General features: G+C 41.1%; 10 non-coding genes and 1 pseudogene across 10 annotated transcripts; all 11 read left to right on the plus strand.

Annotated features, from left to right (window-relative positions):
• The first annotated feature begins 92 nt into the window (after positions 1-92).
• LOC145883908 (5S ribosomal RNA) lies at positions 93-211 on the plus strand. Its single transcript, XR_014395484.1, has one exon. It is a non-coding gene; the product is annotated as a 5S ribosomal RNA (ribosomal RNA).
• A 409-nt stretch (positions 212-620) lies between these two features.
• On the plus strand, positions 621-739 carry LOC145883919 (5S ribosomal RNA). Its single transcript, XR_014395495.1, has one exon. It is a non-coding gene; the product is annotated as a 5S ribosomal RNA (ribosomal RNA).
• Positions 740-1,148: 409 nt separating this feature from the next.
• Positions 1,149-1,267, plus strand: LOC145852016 (5S ribosomal RNA). Its single transcript, XR_014373870.1, has one exon. It is a non-coding gene; the product is annotated as a 5S ribosomal RNA (ribosomal RNA).
• Positions 1,268-1,406: 139 nt separating this feature from the next.
• Positions 1,407-1,525, plus strand: LOC145881603 (5S ribosomal RNA). Its single transcript, XR_014393176.1, has one exon. It is a non-coding gene; the product is annotated as a 5S ribosomal RNA (ribosomal RNA).
• A 409-nt stretch (positions 1,526-1,934) lies between these two features.
• On the plus strand, positions 1,935-2,053 carry LOC145885339 (5S ribosomal RNA). Its single transcript, XR_014396920.1, has one exon. It is a non-coding gene; the product is annotated as a 5S ribosomal RNA (ribosomal RNA).
• Positions 2,054-2,462: 409 nt separating this feature from the next.
• On the plus strand, positions 2,463-2,581 carry LOC145883930 (5S ribosomal RNA). Its single transcript, XR_014395507.1, has one exon. It is a non-coding gene; the product is annotated as a 5S ribosomal RNA (ribosomal RNA).
• Positions 2,582-2,990: 409 nt separating this feature from the next.
• Positions 2,991-3,109, plus strand: LOC145852017 (5S ribosomal RNA). The gene has a single exon (XR_014373871.1). It is a non-coding gene; the product is annotated as a 5S ribosomal RNA (ribosomal RNA).
• A 139-nt stretch (positions 3,110-3,248) lies between these two features.
• Positions 3,249-3,367, plus strand: LOC145885529 (5S ribosomal RNA). The gene has a single exon (XR_014397112.1). It is a non-coding gene; the product is annotated as a 5S ribosomal RNA (ribosomal RNA).
• A 409-nt stretch (positions 3,368-3,776) lies between these two features.
• LOC145853594 (uncharacterized) lies at positions 3,777-3,885 on the plus strand (annotated as a pseudogene).
• A 139-nt stretch (positions 3,886-4,024) lies between these two features.
• Positions 4,025-4,143, plus strand: LOC145885530 (5S ribosomal RNA). The gene has a single exon (XR_014397113.1). It is a non-coding gene; the product is annotated as a 5S ribosomal RNA (ribosomal RNA).
• Positions 4,144-4,552: 409 nt separating this feature from the next.
• On the plus strand, positions 4,553-4,671 carry LOC145883942 (5S ribosomal RNA). Its single transcript, XR_014395519.1, has one exon. It is a non-coding gene; the product is annotated as a 5S ribosomal RNA (ribosomal RNA).
• Positions 4,672-5,000: the final 329 nt, after the last annotated feature.

Genomic DNA, 5,000 nt, shown 5'->3' on the forward strand with positions numbered 1-5,000 from the left:
AAGTTCAAGCTGCTTATCTAATTGGTGAAAATGCAATGTCTGTTTATCAGACTCATTTTGACTATATATGATGTAGCAAGAGATTGTTTCTCGCTTACGGCCATACCAGCCTGGGTACGCCCGATCTCGTCTGATCTCGGAAGCTAAGCAGGGTCGGGCCTGGTTAGTACTTGGATGGGAGACCGCCTGGGAATACCAGGTGCTGTAAGCATTTTGTCCACGAGGGTGTGCTCTTGCACTATTTCATCAGCAACACTGCCTTGTATTAAGCATTTAATGATGAATTGACTAAATGCAGCGTCCTGACTTTTTAATAGGATCAAATTTCCTTGTGTTTTCAATTAGCATCTGCCTTGTATTTATAAGACAAACAAGAATATTGTTGCTGAATGCAGCTTGTGTGTGCTTTATGCTCCTTTGCCCTGTTCAAATGATGAAAGGAAATAAAGTTTGTATTTTATCCAACTACCTGTGCTAAAAAGTGATGGGAACAGTGTTTATAATTTCTTCTACTTTTTCAGTGACACAAAGTTCAAGCTGCTTATCTAATTGGTGAAAATGCAATGTCTGTTTATCAGACTCATTTTGACTATATATGATGTAGCAAGAGATTGTTTCTCGCTTACGGCCATACCAGCCTGGGTACGCCCGATCTCGTCTGATCTCGGAAGCTAAGCAGGGTCGGGCCTGGTTAGTACTTGGATGGGAGACCGCCTGGGAATACCAGGTGCTGTAAGCATTTTGTCCACGAGGGTGTGCTCTTGCACTATTTCATCAGCAACACTGCCTTGTAGTAAGCATTTAATGATGAATTGACTAAATGCAGCTTCCTGCCTTTTTAATAGGATCAAATTTCCTTGTGTTTTCAATTAGCATCTGCCTTGTATTTATAAGACAAACAAGAATATTGTTGCTGAATGCAGCTTGTGTGTGCTTTATGCTCCTTTGCCCTGTTCAAATGATGAAAGGAAATAAAGTTTGTATTTTATCCAACTACCTGTGCTAAAAAGTGATGGGAACAGTGTTTATAATTTCTTCTACTTTTTCAGTGACACAAAGTTCAAGCTGCTTATCTAATTGGTGAAAATGCAATGTCTGTTTATCAGACTCATTTTGACTATATATGATGTAGCAAGAGATTGTTTCTCGCTTACGGCCATACCAGCCTGGGTACGCCCGATCTCGTCTGATCTCGGAAGCTAAGCAGGGTCGTGCCTGGTTAGTACTTGGATGGGAGACCGCCTGGGAAAACCAAGTGCTGTAAGCATTTTGTCCACGAGGGTATGCTCTTGCACTATTTCATCAGCAACACTGCCTTGTATTAAGCATTTAATGATGAATTGACTAAATGTCTGTTTTATCAGACTCACTTTGACTATATATGTTGTAGCAAGAGATTGTTTCTCGCTTACGGCCATACCAGCCTGGGTACGCCCGATCTCGTCTGATCTCGGAAGCTAAGCAGGGTCGGGCCTGGTTAGTACCTGGATGGGAGACCGCCTGGGAATACCAGGTGCTGTAAGCATTTTGTCCACGAGGGTATGCTCTTGCACTATTTCATCAGCAACACTGCCTTGTAGTAAGCATTTAATGATGAATTGACTAAATGCACCGTCCTGACTTTTTAATAGGATCAAATTTCCTTGTGTTTTCAATTAGCATCTGCCTTGTATTTATAAGACAAACAAGAATATTGTTGCTGAATGCAGCTTGTGTGTGCTTTATGCTCCTTTGCCCTGTTCAAATGATGGAAGGAAATAAAGTTTGTATTTTATCCAACTACCTGTGCTAAAAAGTGATGGGAACAGTGTTTATAATTTCTTCTACTTTTTCAGTGACACAAAGTTCAAGCTGCTTATCTAATTGGTGAAAATGCAATGTCTGTTTATCAGACTCATTTTGACTATATATGATGTAGCAAGAGATTGTTTCTCGCTTACGGCCATACCAGCCTGGGTACGCCCGATCTCGTCTGATCTCGGAAGCTAAGCAGGGTCAGGCCTGGTTAGTACTTGGATGGGAGACCGCCTGGGAATACCAGGTGCTGTAAGCATTTTGTCCACGAGGGTGTGCTCTTGCACTATTTCATCAGCAACACTGCCTTGTAGTAAGCATTTAATGATGAATTGACTAAATGCACCGTCCTGACTTTTTAATAGGATCAAATTTCCTTGTGTTTTCAATTAGCATCTGCCTTGTATTTATAAGACAAACAAGAATATTGTTGCTGAATGCAGCTTGTGTGTGCTTTATGCTCCTTTGCCCTGTTCAAATGATGGAAGGAAATAAAGTTTGTATTTTATCCAACTACCTGTGCTAAAAAGTGATGGGAACAGTGTTTATAATTTCTTCTACTTTTTCAGTGACACAAAGTTCAAGCTGCTTATCTAATTGGTGAAAATGCAATGTCTGTTTATCAGACTCATTTTGACTATATATGATGTAGCAAGAGATTGTTTCTCGCTTACGGCCATACCAGCCTGGGTACGCCCGATCTCGTCTGATCTCGGAAGCTAAGCAGGGTCGGGCCTGGTTAGTACTTGGATGGGAGACCGCCTGGGAATACCAGGTGCTGTAAGCATTTTGTCCACGAGGGTGTGCTCTTGCACTATTTCATCAGCAACACTGCCTTGTAGTAAGCATTTAATGATGAATTGACTAAATGCACCGTCCTGACTTTTTAATAGGATCAAATTTCCTTGTGTTTTCAATTAGCATCTGCCTTGTATTTATAAGACAAACAAGAATATTGTTGCTGAATGCAGCTTGTGTGTGCTTTATGCTCCTTTGCCCTGTTCAAATGATGGAAGGAAATAAAGTTTGTATTTTATCCAACTACCTGTGCTAAAAAGTGATGGGAACAGTGTTTATAATTTCTTCTACTTTTTCAGTGACACAAAGTTCAAGCTGCTTATCTAATTGGTGAAAATGCAATGTCTGTTTATCAGACTCATTTTGACTATATATGTTGTAGCAAGAGATTGTTTCTCGCTTACGGCCATACCAGCCTGGGTACGCCCGATCTCGTCTGATCTCGGAAGCTAAGCAGGGTCGTGCCTGGTTAGTACTTGGATGGGAGACCGCCTGGGAAAACCAAGTGCTGTAAGCATTTTGTCCACGAGGGTATGCTCTTGCACTATTTCATCAGCAACACTGCCTTGTATTAAGCATTTAATGATGAATTGACTAAATGTCTGTTTTATCAGACTCACTTTGACTATATATGTTGTAGCAAGAGATTGTTTCTCGCTTACGGCCATACCAGCCTGGGTACGCCCGATCTCGTCTGATCTCGGAAGCTAAGCAGGGTCGGGCCTGGTTAGTACCTGGATGGGAGACCGCCTGGGAATACCAGGTGCTATAAGCATTTTGTCCACGAGGGTGTGCTCTTGCACTATTTCATCAGCAACACTGCCTTGTATTAAGCATTTAATGATGAATTGACTAAATGCAGCGTCCTGACTTTTTAATAGGATCAAATTTCCTTGTGTTTTCAATTAGCATCTGCCTTGTATTTATAAGACAAACAAGAATATTGTTGCTGAATGCAGCTTGTGTGTGCTTTATGCTCCTTTGCCCTGTTCAAATGATGGAAGGAAATAAAGTTTGTATTTTATCCAACTACCTGTGCTAAAAAGTGATGGGAACAGTGTTTATAATTTCTTCTACTTTTTCAGTGACACAAAGTTCAAGCTGCTTATCTAATTGGTGAAAATGCAATGTCTGTTTATCAGACTCATTTTGACTATATATGTTGTAGCAAGAGATTCTTTCTCGCTTACGGCCATACCAGCCTGGGTACGCCTGATCTCGGAAGCTAAGCAGGGTCGTGCCTGGTTAGTACTTGGATGGGAGACCGCCTGGGAAAACCAAGTGCTGTAAGCATTTTGTCCACGAGGGTATGCTCTTGCACTATTTCATCAGCAACACTGCCTTGTATTAAGCATTTAATGATGAATTGACTAAATGTCTGTTTTATCAGACTCACTTTGACTATATATGTTGTAGCAAGAGATTGTTTCTCGCTTACGGCCATACCAGCCTGGGTACGCCCGATCTCGTCTGATCTCGGAAGCTAAGCAGGGTCGGGCCTGGTTAGTACCTGGATGGGAGACCGCCTGGGAATACCAGGTGCTATAAGCATTTTGTCCACGAGGGTGTGCTCTTGCACTATTTCATCAGCAACACTGCCTTGTATTAAGCATTTAATGATGAATTGACTAAATGCAGCGTCCTGACTTTTTAATAGGATCAAATTTCCTTGTGTTTTCAATTAGCATCTGCCTTGTATTTATAAGACAAACAAGAATATTGTTGCTGAATGCAGCTTGTGTGTGCTTTATGCTCCTTTGCCCTGTTCAAATGATGAAAGGAAATAAAGTTTGTATTTTATCCAACTACCTGTGCTAAAAAGTGATGGGAACAGTGTTTATAATTTCTTCTACTTTTTCAGTGACACAAAGTTCAAGCTGCTTATCTAATTGGTGAAAATGCAATGTCTGTTTATCAGACTCATTTTGACTATATATGATGTAGCAAGAGATTGTTTCTCGCTTACGGCCATACCAGCCTGGGTACGCCCGATCTCGTCTGATCTCGGAAGCTAAGCAGGGTCGGGCCTGGTTAGTACTTGGATGGGAGACCGCCTGGGAATACCAGGTGCTGTAAGCATTTTGTCCACGAGGGTGTGCTCTTGCACTATTTCATCAGCAACACTGCCTTGTAGTAAGCATTTAATGATGAATTGACTAAATGCAGCTTCCTGCCTTTTTAATAGGATCAAATTTCCTTGTGTTTTCAATTAGCATCTGCCTTGTATTTATAAGACAAACAAGAATATTGTTGCTGAATGCAGCTTGTGTGTGCTTTATGCTCCTTTGCCCTGTTCAAATGATGAAAGGAAATAAAGTTTGTATTTTATCCAACTACCTGTGCTAAAAAGTGATGGGAACAGTGTTTATAATTTCTTCTACTTTTTCAGTGACACAAAGTTCAAGCTG

Source organism: Salmo salar, chromosome 08, assembly GCF_965601325.2.
Source record: "Salmo salar chromosome 08, fSalSal1, whole genome shotgun sequence".
NCBI classification, from domain to species: domain Eukaryota; kingdom Metazoa; phylum Chordata; class Actinopteri; order Salmoniformes; family Salmonidae; genus Salmo; species Salmo salar.